The following is a 24,576-nucleotide window of genomic DNA, read 5'->3' on the forward strand; positions in this document are numbered from 1 at the left end:
AAGGAGATAAAACAATAGCAACACAGTGTTGCATGCATAATAAAAATGATATAAATAGAGTTCTTAATATAGTATGTTAGTAATTTAAATTTTTGTTTCTGGCAGGTTTTAAATGAAGATTTTTAAGTTACTTTTTATTACTTTCATGGTAGAATACAATACAGATGGTCACAGAAAAGTAGAGTTGAAAAGAAAATAAAAAATCAAACATGATGAAAATGTGCTCTACAGCAAATTTATATTTGTATAACCTCACATATCATTTTATGAATCATCATGTTCTAATGCAAGGCACGATACCTTTAAAATGTCATTCTTTTGAAAATTCTCTTTCATAAGTTAAGTCCAACCAAAACATGGCATCGTTTTCTTAATAAAATTTGCCTTTTTGAGGGATACACACGTCATTTTAAATATACACACAAACACATACCACCCCCCAACACACAGACTGTTTGTGATACTAAAAACAACTTTACGATCCCACAATATGTGTGATTACTTCAGACATTTTCTGTGAGCATTTCCTGAAAGTCATTTTTACCTTGGTCTTTGTAGCTAATCAAGCTTGCAGAGATTACAATAACCAAAGGTCAAAACTAAGGATTTCATGAGGATAAGGAATAAATCCATGTGAATGATTATGTTGTAACGCACAAGATACAAATTTCCAGATTCAGTATGTTCTTATTTTGGCCTACAATTATGTTACCACCAGCTGACGAAAATGAAAAGGACACGCGGTGTCAACAAGGATGGGAAGCCACTGGTACTCTCAAAACTTGGCAGTATCGATGAACACGGAACAAATGCATACCCTCTGATTGAGTCATTTCACTCCCAGCTACGTACCCAATAGAGGGGAGCGCTTATGTCTGCCAAGAGACCTAATGTTAAAGCAGCATCGTTCACAACAGCCCCACAATGGATTCATCCTAAATATACATCCCAGTAGAGGGATAAATGAACGGCTGTAGATAGCAGAGGGAGCATTATCACAGTTGAGGAACAGAGCCAACCACTGTCACTTGTAACGGGATGAGGCTGGCTAACCTAATGTTGAGATCATGTTACCAGACACAAAAGCGTACATTCCTCTCACGTGAAATCCCAAACGGGCATAACTATTCTCTTGCCTGGAGGTCAGAACAGTGGTTACCTTGAGGTGGGAGTTAACGACTGGTGGGAGGAAGCTGAGGCCTCTTGGCAGCCCGGAAGTGTTCTTTATCAGGATCGGGGTCACGGTTCCAGAATGCACCTGCCTGGAGAAATCCATCAAGGAAGACCTTAACACCTGCGTGTAGCTAGATTCAGTTATGTATACACATCTATCAATAAAATAAGTGTCTGAAAGAATTCAAACAAAGTATTATGGAGGTTACTGCTGTGTGGTTGAGCTATGATTGCAGGTCATTTTCTTCTCTGTGCTTTTTTGTTTTGGGGTTTTTTTGGGGGGGGTTGGTTTCTTTGTTTTGTTTTGTTTTTTGCTTCTCTCAACTTCTACGCTGAACACATACTACTTTTATAATCAGAAACAACCAATAAGCATGTTTATAAAGAGAAGTTGCCATGGTAGCAGAAATGAAGGCAAGAAGAAAACTTGCATTTTATGCATTTTATGAAGTTCACTCATAGAGTTCAAAGTTCAGTTCAACATGCTTTTGCTCATTTTGTAATTGTTGTTCTTAAGTTTGTAAATGTATAAGCTTATAAATTTACAAGTTTATAAATTTAGGAGTGGCTTACTCTTTAGTCTCGAGAATTCATTTTTTTTCTAGTGGGGTATGTTATCTTTCAGCTGGAGGTGTTTGATGGTCTGCAATACACTCATAAAAGCTGTCCAAAGATTTAAGTCTCCTGGCTTCAGGGAGAGATGTCTTCACCGAAGATGAGAAAGGCTGTTCTGTCTCTGCGCGTCACTGTGGTTTGTTAAATTGAGGACAGCTGTGCAGAGGAAACGGCTCCCTAATTAGAACCATGTGTGAAACAAACCGATGGAGGCAGGAAGGGAGGCTGAACAGCGCTAGAACAAAGTTCTAAGACTTCAGGTTGAGCTTCGTGTTTATAGGCGGATATCGGGGACACATCTGTTTCCACCGACTGCATATTCCTTGGGTTCAGAACAACCGATTCCCATTCAGACGTGTCTCCTGAAAAAAGTTTTGCCTTGGTCTGTTGGGGTCTTTGTATTTTTAAATTGAAATGTTTTATTGAGATAATTGTACATTCATATGCAGTCGTAAGAAATATTTTCAGCCACTGTTAATATTTTGCAAAACTACAGTACAATATTACAGCAAGCATATCGACATTCTTCCCGCCCATCCACCTTATTCAGGTTACCTAAGTTGTGCTTGTACTCGTGTGTGTGTGTGTGTGTGTGTGTGTGTGTGTGTGTGTGTGTGTGGTTCTTCACAATTTTATCCCATGTGTACATTTGTAGATCCACCACCACAATCACGAACTGAACACAAGGATGAGTCATACTGCCCATTGGTAACCATACCTATCTCCCCCTGTCTCCTTCCTCCATCCTTGGCATCCACTAATCAATTCACTTCCAAAGTTTTGTCATTTCAAACATGTTATATAAATGGAATAATCTGTTATGTAACATTTTCGGATTGACTTTTTTTCATTAACTCAGCATAATTCCCTGGAGATTCGTCAAATTGTTGCATGTTCCAACAAATTATTACTTTGTACTGCTGAGTAATATTCCATGGAATATTAAGTTTTAGTTTGTCTAACAATCCATTTGATGAAATACATCTGAACCATTTCCAGTTACTGTGCTACTACAAATAAAATTGCTCTGTACTTCTGTATACCATTTTATCTGTTAAAATAAGTTTTAACTTCTCTGGGATATATGCCTGAGTCCATTATTGACTTTTATGTTAATTGCACATTTAGGCTTGTACAACATTGCCAAACGATTTCACAGTGGGTTGTGCCTTTTTCGTTGCTATCAGCAATGTATGAATACTCCGGTTTCTGTACTTCCTTACCAACATTTGGTATTTTCACTATTTTTTCATTGTAGCTGTTCTAATAGGGTTACAGTGATATCTCACTGTGGTCTTCACTGGCTTATTCCTAATGTCTAGGGATGTTGAAGATCTTTTTTTGTGCCTATTTGCCATCTCTATATCTTTATCAGCCAAACGTCTCTTCATGTCTTTTGCCCATTTTTGCATCGGGCTGTTTCTTTACTGTTGACTTTTGAGAGTTCTTTATGCACTCTATCAGTCTTTCAGACATACGGCTTACAATCCTTTCTCGAAGGGTTTACCTTGTTTTTGATCCTTTTCACAAGGGCATTCATACAACAAAAGTTCTTCATTTTGATAAAGTCCAATTTATCAGTTTTTCCTTTGAGAATCGTGCTTCTGATGTCAATTATAAGAACTCTTTGGCTAACTTTTGATCCCCAAAATATTCTGCTATATGTGTATTTTTTTCTAACAGTTTTATAACTTTACATTTAAGCGCATAATAAATTTTGAGGGTTTATTATTTTTTTTTAAGGTATGAGGTTTATGTGGAGGTTCTTTCTTTTTGGCTTATGAATGTTCACTTGTTCCAATACTGAATAGCTTTTGCACGTTTGTCGAAAATCAGTTAAGCGTTTTTATGTGGGAGGTATTTCTGGGCTCTCTGTCCTGTTCAATGATCTACATACATTCCTCTGCCGATAGTATGCCATTTTGATTACTGTAGCTATACACATAGTAAACCTTTACAGAGGTTAGAGTGATCTCTAGAACAACATTCTTCTTGTCAAGATTGTCATAGTTTTTCTAGGACCTATGTCTTTACATACAAATTTTAGAACAGACTTGTCTCTGTTTACCAAAACTTTGCCTGGATTTTATAGGAACTGTATTGAATCTATAGCTTAATTTGGGGAAAACACACATCTTTACTATGTTGACTCTTCTGATCCATGAACACAGTATGTCCCCCACTTATCTAGGACTTGTTTGATTTAGTTTAGCAGTATTTTGTAATGTTCAGCACTCAGAACCTTTTTTAAAAGTATTTCATTTCCTTCGAAGTGATAATAAATGATATCATGTTTTTAATATAATTTTAAATGCATATTCACTGTTAATACATAGAAATGTGATTGATTTTTACGTGTTGACCTTGTGTCTTGCAGATTTGCTAAACTAACTTATTCTAGGATTTGTTTTTTTTTACATTCCTTGGGATTTTCTATATAGATAATCGTGTCATTTGCAAATAAGAACAGTCTTATTTCTTCTTTTCCAATCTATAAGGCTTCTTTGGTTTAATTTTTTTATAAAATGCTCTTTATCAAGTTGTATTCCTAACTTGCCAAGAAATTTATCATGAATGGTAAATAGGTGTATTATTTTGCTAAATGTTTGTCTACATCAATTAATAGAATCAGATCATTTTCTTCTTCAGCCTGTTGATAAGATGGATTGTGTTGCTGAATGTTGAGCAAGTTTTGCATACCGGTAGCAAATTCCACTGGATTATGGTATATAAATATTTCTGCATATCGCTGTATTCTATTTCCAAATATTTTGTTGGGGATTTTTGAGTGTTAGTTCATTGCAAATATCATTTTTTCACTTTCATTTTTTTAACTCTTTGTCTTGTTTTGGTATCAGGAATATACTAGCTTCAGGAAGTAGGTAGAGAGTTAATATTTCCTCTTCCATTTTCTGGAAAAAAAATGTGGAAAATGGGTGCTAATTCCTCAAATGTCAGATAGAATTCTCCAGTGTTTGAAGATTTCTTTCTTCAAAGCTGTTACATTATAAATTCAATTTCTTTGATGATTATAGGTGAATTCACAGTATCCATTTCATCTTCACTGAGTTTTGATAATTTTGCTTTTTAAAGAATTGTTTCATTTCTTCTAAGTTGTTGAATTTTTGAGCAAAAACTTGCTTGTACTATTCACTTATTACCCATTAATGGCTTCTCGATCTGAAGTGATAGCACATTATATTCCTGATATTGGCAATTTGTGTCTTCCCTGTTCTTCATTTTAGTCAGTCTTGATAGAAGTTTATTAATTTTATTATTTTTTAAAGAAATGCCTTTTTATTTAATTTTCTCTATGTTATTTTTCCAATTTGATTTCTACCTTTATCTTGATTATATAATTCCTTCTGATTGCTTTGTAATTATTTTTGTCTCTATCTTCTAGTTTCTTGGGGTAGGAATTTAGACTATTGATTTGATATTGATCCTCTTTTCTTTTTTTAAAAGTTTTTATTTAAATTCCATTTAGTTAGCATACAGTGTAATATTAGTTTCAGGTGTACCATATACTAATTCAACACTTCCCTACATCACCAAGCTCACGACAAGTGCACTCCTTAACCCCCATCACTTATTTAACCCATAACCCCATCTACCTCCTCTCTGGTAACTATTAGTTTGTTCTCTATACTTAAGAGTCTGCTTCTTGGGTGCCTGGGTGGCTCAGTCAGTTAAGTGTCCAACTTTGGCTGAGGTCATGATCTCATGGTTTGTGAGTTTGAGCCCCACATAGGGTTCTGTACTGACAGCTTATAGTCCAGAGCCTGCTTCAGATTCTGTGTCCCCCTCTCTCTCTGCTCCTCCCTCCTCTTGTGTTCTCTTTCTCTCAAAAATAAATAAACATAAAAAAAAGAGCCTCTTTCTTGGTTTGCTTCTCTCTCTCGTTTTTCCCTTTGCTCATTTATGTTTCTTAAATTCCAATTTAAGAATTGGAATTCCATTTAAGAAATTCTTAAATTCCACCTATGAGTGAAATCATATAGTATTTTTCTCTGACTTATTTCACTTAGCATAATACTCTCAAACTCCATCCATGTCATTGCAAATGGCAAGATTTCATTCATCTTTATGGCTGAGTAATATTCCGTGTGTGTGTGTGTGTGTGTGTGTGTGTGTGTGTGTGTGTATACCACATCTTCTTTATCCGTTCATCAGTCAATAGACACTTGGGCTGTTTCATAATTTGGCTATTGCAGATAACGCTGCTATAAATATTAGTGTGCGTGTATCCCTTTGAATTAGTATTTTTGTATTCTTTGAATAAATACCTAGTAGTACAATTGCTGTATGGTAAAGTAGTGCTATTTTTAACATTTTAAGGAAACTCCATATTGTTTTCCACAGTGGCTGCACCAGTTTTCATTCCCACCAACAGTTCAAGAGGGTTCCCCTTCTTCACATGCTTGTCAACACTTGCCATTTTTGAGTTTTTGATTTTAGCCATTCTGACAGGTGTGAGTGACATCTCATTGCAGTTTTCATTTGCATTTCCCTGATGATGAATGATGTTGAGCATCTTTTCCTGTGTCTGTTGGCCATCTGGATGTCTTATTTGGGAAAATGTCTATTCGTGTGTTATACTCATTTTTAATTGCATTATTTGTTTTTGGGGGTGTCGAGTTACATAAATTCTTTATATACCTTGGATACTAACCTTTACTGGACATGTCATTTGCAAATATCTTCTCCCATTCACTAGGTCGCCTTTTAGTTTCGTTGTGAAAAAGCTTTTTATTTTGATATAGTCCCAATAGTACATTTTTGCTTTTATTTCCCTTGCCTCAGAAGATATATGTAGAAAATGCTGCCGTTGCCTCAAGAGACATATGTAGAAAATGCTGCAATGGCCAATGTCAAAGAAGTGCCTGTGTTCTTTTCTAGGATTTTTACAGTTTCAGGTCTCATATTTAGGTCTTTTGTCCATTTTGAATTTATTTTTGTGTATGGTGAAAGAAAGTGGTCCAGTTTCATTCTTTTTCATGTGGCTGTCCAGTTTTCCCAACACCATTTGTTGAAGAGACGATCTTCTTCCCTGCTTTATCAAAGATTAATTGACCATAGAGTTGTGTGATATTGTTCCTCTTTTCTAATGAAACAATTTAGTGCTATAAATTTTTCTCTTACCACTGCTTTAGCTGCATCCCACACACGTTGATATTTTGTATTTTCATATCTATCCAGGTATAACCTTTTTTAATTTCTTTGTGATTTCCTCTTTGACATGTGTGTTGTATATCTTCACATATACAGATTTTCCTGTTGTATACCCTTTAATGATTTCTAGCTGATTCTCCTATGGTCAGAGGAAATTTTCTGTGGGACTTCAATTCTCTTAAATATGTTGAGGTTTGTTTTATAGTCCAAGATATGACTGATTTTGGTAAATGCTTCATAGGCCCTTGAAAAGTGTGTGTATTCTGCTATTTTTGTATGGAGTGATACACATGTCAACTAGATTCTGTTGGATAGTGTTAGTGTTGTGATGCTGATTTCCTCTCTAATACTTCTAAAAAGTACAGATAGAGAGGTTTTAAAGTACCAAATATAACTGTGGAATTATTTCTCTTTTCAGCTCTATCAGTTTTTGCTTCTTGTATTTTGAAGTTCTGTTGCTTAGTGCACACACTTAGAATTTCTATGTCTTCCTTCTGAATGAATCCTCTTATCATTATATATTACCTCTCTTTGTCTCTAGTAATTTCCCTGGTTTCAACTTGACTTTTTCAAATCCTCATATAGCCATACCTACTTTTTGTTGATGATGTTTACATGACACATCTTGTTCCATGTTAAACCTACTCATGTCATTAAATTTTAAATGTGCTTCTTCTCACCTCCATATCGTTTTTTTAAATCCACTCCACCGGTATCTATTTTTTGATTAATGAACTTATATGATTTGCATTTAAGATAATTATTAATATATTAACATTAATGTCTCTCATTTTATTAATTGTTCCCTGTTAGTTTTTCCTGGTTCTTGTTCCTTTTCTCTACTTTTTTTAACTTCTTGCAGTTTAACATTTTTTTTGAATTCCATCTTGATTTATGGATATTTGAATGTATTTATTTGAATAGTTTTTGTAGTTGGTAATTTCTGTGGTTATTACAATGTACATATTAACATACCACAGCCTTATGGTATCATCAGCTTACTATTTCAAATGAAGTCTGGAGATCTACTTCCATTTAGGTCTTGCCCCATTTTTGAATATCATTATCCTGGGTATCTAGTAGTGAGGTAATTTGTGTTTCGATCATCGAATATAATTTATAAAACTCATGAGAAAAAATATAGTCTATTGTATCTGCTTGTATTTCTCCTCTTAACATGTTCTTTCTTCTTTCCTAATGCTACAGGGTGCTTTATCACATTGTTTTGGATTAAAAAATCTCCTTTAAATAAACTTTATGGGTAAGTCTGAGAAATACAAAATCTTTAACTTTCTTTCACCTGAAATGTCTTATTTTTCTTTCATTCTTACATGATAGTTTCAGTGGATATAGAATTTTTGGCTAACAGTTCTTTTGTGTCAGTACTTGACAATTTTTTCTATTTCCTGCTCTATCGTTTTCAGTGAGAAATCCACTGTCATTCAAACTTGCATTTCCTTCCCTATTGTTAATGTGTCATTTGTCTATGACAACTTTCAGTATTTCCTCTTTGTCTTTAGTTTTCAGAAGTTTAATTATCATCTAGGCACACATTTCATTGGGTTTATCTTGTTTAGAGTTTGCTCAGCTTCTTCAGTCTGCAGGATTGTGTCTTTCACCAAATTTGGGAAGTGTTCAGCCATTATACCACCATTTCATTTCAGCGGTCTTTCAGCACCCCCCTTTTTTTTTCTCTTATCATACAATCACCGGATCTTTTGCCTAGTCTCTGTTTTGGGGGGAGGGGGTTTCCTCAGTTTATGTTGCCCTTGTTCAAATTAGGTAGATTCTTTTGATCACTTATTGATCTGATCTTACCCACTGTCATCTCCATTCTGTTAAGTATATGCAGCAAAATTTTTCCCCTGTCATTGCATCTTCTAGTTCTATAATTTCCATTTAGTTATTTTTCATGGCTTCCATTTCCTTGCTGAAATTCCACTTTTCATCTATTTCAAGAGAATTAGTAATTGTCCAAGCACCTTATGACGGCTGCTTTAAATTCACTGACACATAATACTAATACTTATCTTGGTGTTGGCATCAGGTGCCTACCTTTCTCATTCAAGTCGCATGTTTTCTTGGTTCTTGGAATGATGGGTTATTTTTCATCGTACCCTGGACATTTGCCTATTATGTTAGGAAACTCCAGATCCCATTTAAATCTTTTATTTCAGCAAGTGGTTATCCTATTTAAGTTTAGCAACTGGCTCTGACTTGCTTTTGTGGATTGTGGTTGCATTGACAGTTTAATTTTCAGAGCCTTTGTAGTATTCCTTTAGTAAAATTGGTTTATCTGCTATTGCTGTGTTGTTCCTTCAATCCTGGGATCCCATGTCAGTGTGCCTTCCTCTTACATCTTTCAGAACTCCCTTTCATGAAAAATTTGTAGGAACTATAGTTGTTCTTCATGGGAAGAATTAAGGCAAAACAAGTTTGTGTCATCTTTTCCAGACTAAAAGTCTTGGTTGTTTGTTTTTAAAGGATAATCTACAGTTTGTATGGCTTGAGAAAAATCAAACATCTACTGATGTTATTTCATGCACTACCAGAAAATCCTGAAGAATCGTGGTCTCAGCACTTAACATATATAATAAACTGTGATGCTCCTTTTCAAAACCCAAGTCTTTTTTAATTTATTTATTTTTGAGAGAAAGAGAGACAGAGTGTGAGCAGAGGATGGACTGAGAGAGAGGGGGACACAGAATCCGAAGCAGCCTCCAGGCTCCGAGACATCAGCACAGAGCCCCATGTGGGGATCGAACTCACGAACTGTGAGATCATGAACTGAGTCAAAGTTGGATGCTTGACTGACTGAGCCACCTAGGCACCCCTCAAAACCTGATGTCTTAACTCCTGAAGTTTTTTCTTCTATTTTACACAACTTTTTACTTGAGTGCTGAACATAATGCACATAAAATACAAAAGAAATTGAAATTAGTTCGTTTTGTTGTTGGGGCTCCTTTTCATACTCTTCTTCATACATTAAACACAATACTGAATCCCATATAAATGGCAACGCCCTGGACTACTGGTTCTCGAGGTGTGCTTCCTGGGTCAGCAGCGTCTGTTATTTCCCAGATACTGGTTACAAATTAAAATTCTCAGTCCCTATCCCACACTTACTGGATCAGAAATTCTGGGATGCATGGCCCACCAATCAATGTTTGTTTGTTTTTAATTTTTTTAACGTTCACTTATTGTTGAGAGACAGAGAGAGACAGAGTGTGAGTAGTGGAGGAGCAGAGAGAGAGGGAAACAGAATCCGAAGCAGGCTCCCAGCTCTGCACTGACAGGCTGACAGCAGAAAGCCTGATGAGGGGCTTGAACCCACAAACCACGAGATCGTGACCTGAGCCAAAGTCGGACGCCGAACCAACCGAGCCACCCAGGCCCCCACCAATCCATGTTTTAACAGTGCCTCTAGTTGATTCTGGTGCTGCAAAAGGTTGAGAAGCATTGTTCTAGATAACATTCAAATCTTATTTTCAAATTTAGATGTGTGTGCGTGTTCATTTACTGAGCATTTATCGAGGACTATTATGGACAGAACATTGTTCTAGACCCGATACTATCATAAAGAAGAGAGACGCAGGGGTGCCTGGCTGGCTCACTCGGTTGAGTGTCTGACTTTGCTCAGGTCATGATTTCGCGGTTCCTGAGTTCGAGCCCCATGTCAGGCTCTGTGCTGACAGCTCAGAGCCTGGAGCCTGCCTCGGATTCTGTGTTTCCAACTCTCTCTGTCCCTCTTTTGCTCTCTGTCTCTCTCAAAAATAAACATTTTTTAAAATTAAAAAAAAAAGAAGAGATGCAATTTCTGTTCTCATAACTGTGTGTGTATGCAGACTTGTAACTTTTTTTTTTTTTGTATTGACAGATACAACTGGGTTACAATTTAGGTATTTTTACTGAATGTTCAAAAGCGTTTTAAAATCTAAGATGGATTCTGTATAAAATACACAATTTTAAGAAAACTATTATTACTTGAAAATGAACATATTATGGTAGAAATAATTCTCAAATTTCATGTAATTATACTTATTTTGTTTAAACTCATATTAATGTGACACAGTTGCTATCACGGCTCATGACTGCTTACGAAATACTATCTGAAATCATATTGTTCAAAAACTTTAAATAAAATTATAAAACATGATTGTTATCAACAAATAAGTTTTAGAAGAATGATTTATTTTCATTTTATTTTATCATAAGTGTACTCTTTAATCCTCATTCCTTATGTTACCCATTCCCCAGCCCACCTCTCCCCTACTAACCATGAGTTTGTTCTCTATAATTAAGAATTGGTTCTTGATTTCCCTCTTTTTCTCCCCTTCTCTCATGTGTTTCTTAAGTTCCACATGAGTGAAATCCTATGCTATTTGTCTTTCTCTGTCTGACTTCTTACACTTTCTAGCTCATGTTTTTGCAAAAGGTAAGATTTATTTTTTATGGCTATATAATATCCCTATATATATATATCCCTATACATATATATATATATCCCTATACATATATATATATCCCTATACATATATATATATCCCTATACATATATATATATATATCCCTATACATATATATATATCCCTATACATATATATACATATACATCCCTATATATATATATATATAGGGATGTATATGTATATATATATATATGTATATGTATATATATGTATACATATATGTATATGTATATATATATTTCCCTATATATATATATATAGGATGTATATGTGTATATATATATACATATATATATAGGGATATATATGTATATATATATCCTTCACTTCTTCTTTATACATTCATAAAATGATGTAAACATTCGGGCTGTTTCCATAGTTTGGCTGTTGTAAATAATGCTCCAGTAAACACATGGATGCACATATCCCTTTGAATTAGTGTTTTTCTATTCTTTGGGTAACTCCCCAGTAGTGCAATTACTGGATCATAGGGTAGTTCTATTTTTAACTTTTTGAGGAATCTTCATACTGTTTTCCACAGTGGCTGTACCAGTTTTCACTCCTTCCAACAATGCAGGAGGACTTGCTTTTTCCTACATCCTCACTGACACCTGTTGTTTCTTGTGTTTTTGATTGTAGCCATTCTGACAGGTATTAGGTGATAATGCATCGCAGCTTTGATTTGCATTTCCCTGATAATGAGTGATGTTGAGCATCTTTTCATGTGTCTTTATCTGTATGTCTTATTTGGAGAAATGACTGTTGCTGTCTTCTGCCCACTTTTTAATTGGTTTATTTGGATTTTGTCTGTTGCGTTGTATCCATTCTCTAGATATTTTAGATACTAACCTTTTACCAGACATGTCATTTGTAAGTATCTTCTCCCATTCAGCAGGTTGTCTTTCAGTTTTGTTGGTTGTTTCCTTCACTGTGCAGAAGCTTTTTATTTTGATGTGGTCCCAAGAGTTTATTTTTGCTTTTATTTCCCTTGCCTCAGGAGACATATCTAAAAAGAAGTTGTTATGGCTAATGTCAAAGAAGTTACTGTGTTTTTTTCTAGGATTTTTATAGTTTCAGGTCTCCTATGTAGGTCTTTAATCCATTTTGAATTTATTTTTGTGAAAGAAAACGTTTCATTCTTTTGCATGTGGCTATCCAGTTTTTCCAACACCATTTGTTAAAGGGACTATTTTTCCCCAATGGATATTCATTCCTACTGTGTTAAAGATTAATTGACCATATAATTGTAAGTTTATTTCGGGATTTTCTGTTTTACTGATCTATGTGTCTATTTTTATGCCAATACTATACTGTTTTAACTACTATAATTTTGTAATATAACTTGAATCTGGAATTGTGATACCTCCTGTTTTTTCTTTTTCCAGACTGCTTGGGTTATTCAAGATCTTTGTGGTTCCATACAAATTTTAGGTTTGTTTGTTATAATTCTGTGAAAAATGTTGTTGGTATTTTGATAGGGATTTGCATTAAAATGATAAAACACGATGTTATCGACAAAAATATTTTAAAAGAATGATTTCTACAAGATTCTTTGCATCTACTTATACAGGCAAGATTTACATCGACCATAACATAAATTTAGTGAGTTCTGTAAGCACGATTTGGAATTTTTTTTTTTTTAGAGACATGGCTACTGTGATGGAAAACTGTCACTCCTTAACATGTCAGCCATGTAGCCTAAGAGTTGCAGTGTGCAGGGGCGCCCTGGTGGCTCACTCAGTTAAGCGACTGACTCTTGATTTTGGCTCAGATCATGATCTCATGGTTTGTGAGACTGAGCCCCACAATGGGCTCTGCACTGACCACATGGGGCCTGCCTGGTATTCTCTCTCTCTGACCCTCCCCCCACCCAAAACAAATAAACTTTTACAAAATACAGTTGCATTGTGCATACTTTTCACCCACAATGGTGCAGGGACTAAACAAAAAAGGAAACTGGTGGAAGCTGAAACAACATTGATAATTAATATATTTTACATACACAATATACTTTTCCTTAATGGAGGATAGATGTGAAAGACCCAATAGGAAACATAAGAAAGAAACTGGAAATACTTCTTGGCAAGCAGGATGCCAAACAAGTGGAAAATTGATAACATTTCTCTATGGAGTTATACTTTCTATTTTTCAGCTTGCTTTCTAATGTTATATACTAAGAGGAAAAGAGACACTGTGTAGTTTTTTACAAAATAAACCTGTAATTATTTAAGGATTAGAGTCCACCAACCTTACTGGTTGAAGGCCGGGGAAGCGAGCTGGGGGGTCTGGGCCAAAAGGGCAGCGTGACCGGTGTGGGTAACAGTGGGAGAGAGCCAGTGTGGTGCGGGTTCTCATAAATTCTTGTTTGATTGTGTTGCTCTTGAGGAGCCTTTGAGACATCTGAGTGGAGATGTCAAGTAAGCATTTTGATCTATGATACAGCCCTCAGCAGAGGAGTCCGGGGCAGGGAGCATTAACATGCTGAGGGTAATTGAAACCAGAGGCTGGAAAGAAACATCCGGGGAGAGAATGTAGGGAGGCAAAAGAGGAGGACTTGGAAAGTCTTACAGAACTTCATCATGTCTTAGTCAGGAGGCTGGCGAGGAGCCAGAAAGGAATATAAACAGGGACTTGCGATGGGATGCCAATCAGGAGAGTGTGAAATTACAGAAGCTGAGCATGAGAACTGTTTGAAAGACACTACAAATGAGAGAGTGTTTTAATACTGCTGGAAGAGCTGGCTGAAAAAGCATCATTCCCTCTGTCCTTTGGAAAAAAACAATTCTCAGTACAAAGACCAGATTAGAGTATATTGAAGGTGACTGGAGAGTGAAGAAGTGGAGTGAGAATAGACAAAGCTTTCAAGGAATTTGACTCTGGAGACAAGGGAAAGAGGAGAATTCCATCTGAAGATGCTGTGGGTTAAAAGGGGCTTAACTTTTAAAAAAAGGCATACTGCTTCTTGAATATGCTTATTAACAGATAGCAGATAACTAGAAAGTTTGGAAGACAGAGGGGATGCACAAAGGACAGTGGGGGAAAAGCAGACAGGGGGAGGGCTCTGATTTAGGCACTAAAGTGTACACCCACCTCTTTCATGCAAACTGGAAAGCGGGAAGTGTAGACACCAATGCAAGCATTCCGTAGACTTCAACGGACGCAGTGAGTTTCACTGGCTGATGTGCTCGATGTTTTCTTTTTCTGAAAAATTAAGATGAGATCATCTGTTGAGTTTGTATTTTTGTCGGGAGATAGCTGGAAAACAGTGCAGAAACATTAAAAAGTAATTTTGGATTCAGGGAGAGTGATTTGCCTGAGGAAGTAGAGTATGAGTGCCTGGCAGTGGCATGAGTCCAGCCACATTAAAAAAAAAAGAGTATGTTACAAATACATGTGTTTAATATGTACATATTTATGTATATATGCACATGCATAGATACACACACGAGTACACACATAAATATGATGCGGCCTAGAGGGTAATATCTATATATTATCTCTGTGTAGATAGGCACAGAGAAAGGTCTATAAGCATTTGAACGTAAAGAATTGGTCACTGATATCACATATTTACATATCTGATACTCATGCATATAGTACCACCTTCTACGATGTATCAGCATATCCATCTATGTGATAAAATTTAAGATGGATTTCAGTTTGTTTCTTGTACTTTTATTCATTTTTTCACATGATGAATGAGCATGTACTGTCTTTGCACTAAGGCAAAACAACAGGAAAATTATTCTGTAAGTTAAATTGACTGTTATCTGTAAAAGAATTGACTGTAATACCTAACTTTATATCTGTACCTTGTAGTACTTACTCAACTCTAAATAATTCTGAGGTGCAATGTTTCAATAAGCTCCAACCTCAATTAGGAGTTATGACCAGAAAACACAGTGATATAGCTCCTATTTTATGAAGGTGTGTTTTCCTACAGTTTCCTTTTTATGTTACTAACACCAAAAATTATTGAACCAATTATATATCTTTTTTATGCTTCAGCAAAGTACAGAGCCAGTTAATTAATATCCATAGGATTCTCTGGCTCCATTACCATAGTGAATGGACAAGGAACTAATTCTGGGATTTAACATTAGGTATTACTCAAGAAAAAATTCTCTGATATGTAATAAGTCTGGAAAGCTGTTGAAGAAATGGAGTTGAACATCAGGTTTAGGTCTCCTGGCTTTTTATTTTTACTTCAGGAGTTTTCAGACCCTTTAAAGTTTCCTCTAAGGTAGAGTTTGCAGTGTTTATCAGTATTTACTTTCTCAGAAAATCAGCATGTGCCAGTGTGTGTGTGTGTGTGTGTGTGTGTGTGTGTGTGTGTGTGCATGCATGTGTGTTTATGTGTGTATGAGATGCACCTGCAAGTGTCTCATGAAAAATATTTTGCAAAATGAGGGATACTGTTTGATGCCACATCTTAGTTCTTAGATTTCCCTAAATTTATTCAATTTCAGATATTTTAAATTTACATTATCTTGCTTACTTATCCGGAAGATGGCTTAAAATTTTAAACAAAGGAGAATCAACAAACAACCTTTGAGTCATAAGATAGCACTTTTCTTCTTACCAGTCACCAGGATTATTATAACAAGACTTCCAAAAATAACATTGTCTTTTAGTTTTCAATCTCCATGCTAAAATTGAATTATAATATTGAATTATACATAAAATATATAAAACTATATATAATCATATATAAAACAAATTATATATCTTAATTGTCAGATTGGCCAAAAACAAAATTTTCAAATTAATTAGAAAACACTAGTAAAATGACTTCACAGAGATGTGGAATTCAAGGATTTTCTACCATTTTAAATTTGTGAGTACCTTGATTACTTAAAAAATAATTAATAAGAATTAAAATATTGTAAGTTGTAGTCCATTGTTTAATCCCTTTAAATTAAGTATGTAACAGTGGGTAATCAAACGATTTGCACTGAATTAATAAGAGGAAACCAAAGCATTTAAATAAGTAAGAAAGAATGGATCTATAATAGTAATAATACCTGAGAACTAATGACATTCCTGTTAGCCATCATTTTATACACACACACACACACACACACACACAAACACGTATCCCATGTGGTGCTCAACTGGGTCCAATATTTTAAGTGATTTTCAAATGCTCTGTATTTGGTAAAATAAAACAAGCTTTAGCAAATCAAATTTCCTTGAATTTTATATTTATTTATTGGAAAACTCAGTCCATGTGTTTCTGATTCTTTAACATTTAAACTCATCAAAACATTTATTTTGGAAATGATACTTACACTAAGTTCCCCATCCAAAAATGTGGGGGTAGATTTTACTCTGAGGAAATTATTCAGAAAAAATGGTTCAAGATAAATTTGGGCTTTCAAACCAGTAAAGTTTAAATAGTGAATTATTTTAGCCAAATTTTCCCCTAATATTTACAATTATAAATTATACTCTGTATTACAAAAGTATATACGTTCACTTTTCCTGTTCCTGTAGACAGTCTTTCAATTTATTTGTTGTGTCTAAGAACGTATCTTTAAAAAAAAATTTTTTTTTAATGTTTTTATTTATTTTTGAGAGAGAGAGAGACAGAGCGTGAGCAGGGGAGGGGCAGAGAGAGAGGGAGACACAGAATCTGAAGCAGGGTTCCAGGCTCCGAGCTGTCAGCACAAGGCGGGACATGGGGCTCAAACCCATGAACCGTGAGATCATGACCTGAGCTGAAGTCAGATGCTCAACCAACTGGGCCACCCAGGTGCCCCATAAGAACATACCTTTTTTTTTTTTTATTTTTTTTAACTTTTATTTATTTTTGAGACAGAGAGAGACAGAGCATGAACTGGGGAGGAGCAGAGAGAGGGGGAGACACAGAATCCGAAACAGGCTCCAGGCTCTGAGCTGTCAGCACAGAGCCCGACACGGGGCTCGAACTCACGGACCGTGAGATCATGACCTGAGCCGAAGTCGGACGCCCAACCGACCAAGCCACCCAGGCGCCCTCTTTTTAAAAGCCTGGAAAATTTATTATAAAGACAACATAAAACCAAAATTATATTTTAAAAAAAAGCGGGGCACCTGGGTGGCTCAGTCGGTTAAGCGTCCAACTTCGGCTCAGGTCATGATCTCACAGTTCGTGGGTTGGAGCCCCACGTCGGGCTCTGTGCTGACAGCTCAGGGCCTGCAGCCTGCTTCCGATTCTGTGTCTCCCTCTCTCTCTGCACTTTCCCCACTCATGCTCTGCCTCTCTCTCCTTCAAAAATAAATAAACATCAAAAAAAAATTTTTTTAATAAATAAATAAAAATAAAAAAAGAAAGGGACCCAGGGTAATTATATGTAGAAATTATATGCAGTAGAAATTATATGCACAAAAGATGAGATTTTTAGTATATGGATATATCATTAATGACATCCTAATTATTTTAAAATTTTTGTTAATGTTTATTTATTTTTGACAGAGACAGAGTGTGAGCAGGGGAGGAGCAGACAGAGAGGGAGACACAGAATCTGAAGCAGGCTTCAAGCTCTGAGCTGTCAGCACAGAGTGCGACGTGGGGCTCAAACCCATGAACCTCAAGATCATGACCTGAGCCAAAGTCCAAAGTTTAACCGAATGAGCTACCCAGGTGCCCCTGTAATATATTAATTCTTGAGCAATGCTGTTGCTTGAAATTTCTCATAGCCAGACCAACTGCAACTACATCCATGACTAAAATTCTGAGATTAACAAATGTTTGCTTAGTAATATATTTTAACATACAGTGTTTTATTAGTTTCAGGTGTACAATAAGGTGATTCAACACTTCCATACATCACTCAGTGGTTATCCTTAATCCCTATCATCTATTTCACCCTTTCTCCCACCCACCTCCTCGCTGTTAAGCATCAGTCTATTCTCTATAGTTAAGAGTAGGTTTCTTGATCTCTTCTTTTCCCTTTGCTCATTTATTTTGTTCCTTAGATTCCACATATGATTGAGATCATATAGTATTTGTCTTTCTTTGACTTATTTCACTCAGCATTACACTGTCTAGCTCCATCCATGTTGTTGTAAATGGCAAGATTTCATTATTTTTTATGGCTAATATTCCATTATATATATACAAATATATACACAAATGATGAACACTTGGGCTGCTTCCACACTTTGGCTATTGTAAATAATGCTGCTATAGACATAGTGGCGTATGTATCCCTTTGAGTTACTAGTTTTGTATTCTGCTGGGTAGATATCAAAAAGTTCTATAACTAGATTATAGAATATTTCTATTTCCAATTTTTTGAGGAAACTCCATACTCTTTTCTACAGGAGCTGCATCCATTTGCATTCCCACTAACAGTACAAGAGGGTTTCCCATCCTCCAAATCCTCACCAACACCTGTTGTTTCTTGTTTTTTAATTTGAGCCATTCTGACAGATGTGAGTGATATCTCACTGTAGTTTTGATTTGCATTTCCCTAATGATGAGTGATGTTGAGCATCTTTTCATGTGTCTGTTGGCCATCTGGATATCTTCTTTGTAAAAACGTCTACTCATGTATTCTGCCTATTTATTAATTGGATTATTTAGTTTTGGGGTGTCGAGTTTTATAAGTTCTTCACATATTTTAGATACTAACCCTTTATCAGGTATGTCATTTGCAAACATCTTATCCCACTCAGTAAATTGCCTTTTAGTTCTGTTGATTGTTTCTTTCACTGTGCAAAAGGTTTTTATTTTGATGAAGTCCCAATAGCTTATGTTTGCTTTTGTTTCCTTTGCCCTAGGAGACACATCTAGAAAACAGTTACAACAGTCAATGTTAATTAAGTTACTACCTGTGTTCTCTTCTAAGATTTTTATGGTTTCACATCTCTGATTTAGGTCTTGAATCCATTTTGAATTAATTTTTGTGTATGGTGAAAGACAGTGGTCCAGTCACATTATTTTGCATGTGGCTGTCCAGTTTTCCCAACACCATTTGTTGAAGACTATCTTTTTCCCATTGTATATTCTTTCCTGCCTTATCAAAGATTAATTGACTATATAGTTGCGGGTTTATTTCTGGGTTTTCTCTTCTGTTGGTCTATGTGTCTATTTTTGTGTCAGTACCATACTGTTTTGATTACTATAGCTTTGTGTTATAGCTTGAAGTCCAGAATTGTGATGACTCCAGTTTAGTTTCGCTTCTCTTTTCCAAGATTGCTTTGGCTTTTGGTCTTTTGTGATTCCATACAAATTTTAGGATTGTTTGTTATAATTCTGTGAAAAATTCTATTGGTATGAAAGTTTTTTAATGTTTCTTCATTTTAGAAACAGAGACAGAGTGTGAGCAGGGAAGGGGCAAAGGGAGAGGGAAACACAGAATCCAAAGCAGACTCTAGGCTCTGAGCTGTGAGCACAGAGCGTGACACAGGCTTAACTTAGCCACGAGGGCTCCCCAAATGTTGATATTTTTATAGTGATTGCATTAAATGTGTAAATTGCTTTCGGTAGTATAGATATTTTTTTTTAATTTTGTTTTTCCAATCCATGAGCATGGAATGTCTTTCCGTTTTTTGTGTGTCATCTTCAATTTCTTTCATCAACCTTTTATAGTTTTCAGAGTATAGGTCTTTCACATCTTTGGTTAGGTTTATTCCTAGTAATCATTTTATTTTTGGTGCAACTGTGAAAGGGATTGTTTCTTTAGTTTCTCTTTCTGCTGCCTCATTATTGGCATATAGAAATGGAACAGTTTTCTATACGTTGATTTTGTGTCTTCTGACTTTACTGAATTTGTTTATCAATTCTAGCAGGTTTTTTTTTTTTTTGGTGTAATCCTCAGTGTTTTGTACATATAGAATCATGTCATCTGCAAATAGTGAAAATTCTACTTCTTCCTTACCAATTTGGATGCCTTTTGTTTCTTTTTGTTTTCTGATTACTGTGGCTAGGACTTCCACTGCCATGTTGAATAAAAGTGGTGAGAATGGATATTCTCATCTTGTTCCTGACTTTAGAGGAACAGGTCTCAGTTTTTTTCCCATTAAGGATGATGTTAGCTGCAGGATTTTCATCTATGACCTTTATTATGGTGAAATATGTCCCCTCTACACCTACTTTGTTGAGGGTTCTGTCATGAATGGATATACTTTGTCAAACGCTTTTTCTCCATCTATTGAAATGATCATATGGTTGCTATGCTTTCTTTCATTGATGTGACGTATCATGTTGATTGATTTGTGAATATTGAATCATCATTGCAACCCAGGAATAAATCCCACTTGATCATGGTGAATGATTTTTTCAATGTATTGTTGGACTAGGTTTGCTAGTCTTTCGTTGAGGATCTTTGTGTCTGTGTTCATCAGGGATATTGGTCTGCTGTTCTCTTTTTTAGTGATGTCATTATCTGGTTTTGGTATCAGGGTAATGCTGGCCTCATAGAATGAATTTGGAAGTTTCCCTTCCTCTTGTATTTTTTGGAATAGTTTGAGAAGAATAGGTATTAATTCTTCTTTACATGTTTTGTAGAATTCACCTGTAAGTCATCAAGTCTTAGACTTTTGTTTGTTGTTTTTTTTGATCACAGATTCAATTTCTTTGCTGGTTATGAATGTGTTCAAATCTTCTATTTCTTCCTGTTTCAGTTTTGGTAGTTTATATCTTTCTAGGAATACAACCATTTCTTCTAGGTTGTCCATTTTGATGGCCTATCTTTTTTCATAATATTTTCTCATAATTCTTTTTATTTCTGTGGTTTTTGTTATTACTCCTCTCTCATTTCTGATTTTATTTGAGTCCTTTCTCTCTTTTTTTGATACATTTGGCTAGAAGGGTATCACTTGTATTGATTTTTTTCAAAGAACCAGCTCCTGGTTTCATCAATATATTCTATCATTTCTTTTTAGTTTATATATCATTTATTTCTGCTCTATCTTTATTATTTCCTTCCTTCTGCTGGTTTTAGGTTTTGTTTATTGTTCTTTTCTAGCTCCTTTATGTGTAAGGTTATGTTGTTTGTTTGAGATTTTTCTTGCTTTTGAGGTAGAACTGTATTGCTATAAACTTCCCTGTTAGAACGACTTTTGCAGCATTCCAAAGTTTTTGGACCATTGTGTTTTCATTTTCATTTGTTTCTATGTACTTTTTTAACTTTTTCTTTTATTTCCTGGTTGACCCATTAATTATTTAGTAGCATGTTATTTAACCTATGTGTATTTTTGGTTTTTCCAGCTTTTTTCTTGGGGTTGACTTCTAGTTTCATAGCATTGTGGTCAGAAAAGATGCATGGTATGACTTTGATCTTGAAATTGTTGAAGTTTATTTTGTGGTCTAACATCTGATCTATTCTGGAGTGTTACATGTGCATTCAAAAGAATGTGAATTCTGCTACTTTGGGATGGAATGTTCTGCATATGTCTGTTAAATCTATCTGTTCCAGTGTGTCATTCAAAGCTATTGTTTCTCTGTTGATTTTCTGTTTAGATTATCTGTCCACTGATGTAAGTAGGGTGTTAAAGTCCCCAACATTTATCACATTATTATCAATAAGTTCCTTTATATATGTTATTAACTGCTTTATGTATTTGGATGCTACTATGTTGGGTGCATAAACATTTTCAATTACTATAACATCTTGTTTGATTGTCATCTATATTGTATAATATCCTTCTTTGTCTCTTTTTACAGTCTTTCTTTTAAAGTCTATTTTGTCCAATTAAAGTATCGCTACTCAGTCTTTTTTTTTTTTTTTTGACATCCATTTTCATGATAGATGTTTCTCCGTCTCCTCACTTTCAACCTGCAGGTGTCTAGGTTTCAAATGCATTTCTTGTAGGGAGAATATAGATGGGTCTTGTTTTTTTATACACTCTGTCACCTATGCCTTTTGACTGAAGCATTAAGTTCATTTACATTCAAATTAATTATTAATAGACATGCTTTCATTGTCATTTTTTAATTATTGTTTTGTAGTTTATGAAGATTTTCTCTGATTCCTTCTTATCTTTCTCTTTTTTCATGTTTTGCTGATTTTCATTGGTGATATATTTGGATTTCTTTCTCTTTTTATTATTTACATATTAGTGGTTTTTGATACAGAGTTACCAGTAGGTTTGTATACAACCTCTTCTGTATATAGCAGCCTGTATTAAGTTGATGGTAGTTTACGTTTGAACCCATTTTTTACTCCTCTCTTCCCCATAGTTTAGGTGTATGTTGTTTTATTTTACATTCTTTTATTTTCTGAGTTCCTTGGCTAATTTTTCACAGAAATATTCATTTTTATTGCTTTTGTCTTCTCCTTTCCACTCAAGAGTCCCCTTTAATATTTTTGTAGGACTTATTTGTTAAGAATGCTTTTAGTTTTCGTTTGTCTGGAAATTCTATCTTTTCTATTCTGAATGATAGACTTCTTGGATGGAATATTCTTGGGTGCAGATTTTTCCAACTGAGCGCTTTGAATATATCATGCCCCCTTCCAGCTTGGAAAGTTGCTGCTCTAAAATTCCCTACTAACTGTATGGGGTTCCCTTGCATGTCACTGTCTTTTGTCTTGCTCCTTTAAATTTTTTTATCACTATATTTTGCAAATTTAATTATAACGTATCTTGAAGTGCATCTGCTTTTGTTGATTTTCTTGGGGTTTTCTGTGCCTCCTGTATCTGGATATGTTTCTTTCCCCAGATTAGGGAAGTTTTCAGCTATTATTTCTTCAAATAAATTTTCTGGCTCATTTTTTCTCTCTTCTAGGAATCCTATAGTATGAATTTCATTACATTTGACTGAGTCACTAAGTTTCCTACTTTGTATTTGCCTAATTCTTTTTTCTCTCTTCTGTTCAGCTTGACTACTTTCCATTACTCTGCCTTCTAGATTATTAATTCATTCCTCTGCTTCTTCTAGCCTGCTTTTCATTCCATTGAGCATATTTCTCTTTTCATTTATTGATCCCTTTATCTCTGCTGTTATTCCTCATCTCTACATTAAGAGTCTCACTCATGTCTTCCACTCTTTTTCTTGTCCTTATGATCATTTCATTAGTCATGTTAGTTATACCTGTTTTGCTTAGATCTCTGGCTATGATCTTTTTTTCTTATTTGGGATAAATTTCTCTGTCTTCTCATTTTTTCTGTCTGTGCCAGTTTCTGTATTAGGAAAGTCAGATACATCTCCTGTTCTTGAGGGTAATGGCTTTATCGAGAAGAGGTCTTAATAGTGCCCTGCCATGAGTGACCTTGTTCCCCAGAGCCTGATGCTTCAAGAAATGCCTCAATGTATGCTGCACATGTTCTACTGTTTTATCCTGGCTGCTTTACTCTTCAGACCAGTCATCTGCAGAGCTCTTTTTGCCTGTTGTGGGCAGTGTTTGGTCCCTGGCCTGAATGTGGTGCGTTTTAAGTAGGTTTGCTCTGATCTGCTTGTGAAATGAGACCTGTCACCATTCCCACCAGAACCGAGACTTCCCTAAACTCACATTGGGAAATGAGGTGTGAGAAGGGTTTGGGGCCAGTCTTCTGGGGATGGGGACTGCTGCACTGGGACTGCTGCAAGCAAGCCTGGGAAGTGCAGTTCTACTGGAGTGTGGGGTGATGGGGCTCGGTGGAAGCAAGTTAGGCAGGCAGTGTCTGCCCTACATTGGTTCCCACAGGTGGCCCTACACTTACCCTGAGGGTCAGGGAAGGGAAATAGCATTGGCCAGTTCCTTTGTTCCTGGAGAGGTCTCTCCATGAATGTTGCCTCTCTGGGACATGCTCTGAGATGAGCAAATAACCTCTCCACTGTGTGCTCCAGGCACTCTTCATTAAAAAAAAAATTTTTTTTAATGCTTATTTATTTTGAGAGAGAGGCAGAAAGAGAGGGGGAGAGAATCCCAGGTAGGCTCTGCACCATCAGCACAGAGTCCAATGCAGTGCTCGAACCCATGAACCATGGGATCATGATCTGAGCCAAAACCAAGAGTCAGGTATTTAACTGATTGAGTCACCCAAGCACACCACCCCAGGCACTCTTCAAATCACTGTTTCTACACTGTATGTCCAAAGGTTGTTTGTCGCCTTCTCTCCAAGAGCAGGCTCAGTGCCCTCTGGGCTCTCCCTAATCCAGGCCTGCTGGTCTTTAGAACTTTAGGCTTTAAGCCCTGCTTATTGTCAGACATCATGAAATTTGGCCCTTCTCACTTTC

The 24,576-nt window shown here is 35.7% G+C and overlaps 1 protein-coding gene across 2 annotated transcripts in view; it reads right to left on the bottom strand.

Annotated features, from left to right (window-relative positions):
* LOC123386421 (germinal-center associated nuclear protein-like) overlaps window positions 1-24,576 on the bottom strand; it is a 198,784-nt gene that overhangs the window by 148,102 nt on the left and 26,106 nt on the right. For both annotated transcript variants that reach the window (XR_006600244.1, XR_006600245.1), the window contains exons 2-3: window positions 14,520-14,630; window positions 1,160-1,262 (exon numbers count right to left, since the gene is read on the bottom strand). The gene's annotated coding sequence lies outside the window, so the exon portion shown is untranslated. The remainder of the gene's footprint in view (window positions 1-1,159; window positions 1,263-14,519; window positions 14,631-24,576) is intronic.

Source organism: Felis catus, chromosome B4 (assembly GCF_018350175.1).
Source record: "Felis catus isolate Fca126 chromosome B4, F.catus_Fca126_mat1.0, whole genome shotgun sequence".
Lineage (NCBI taxonomy): Eukaryota > Metazoa > Chordata > Mammalia > Carnivora > Felidae > Felis > Felis catus.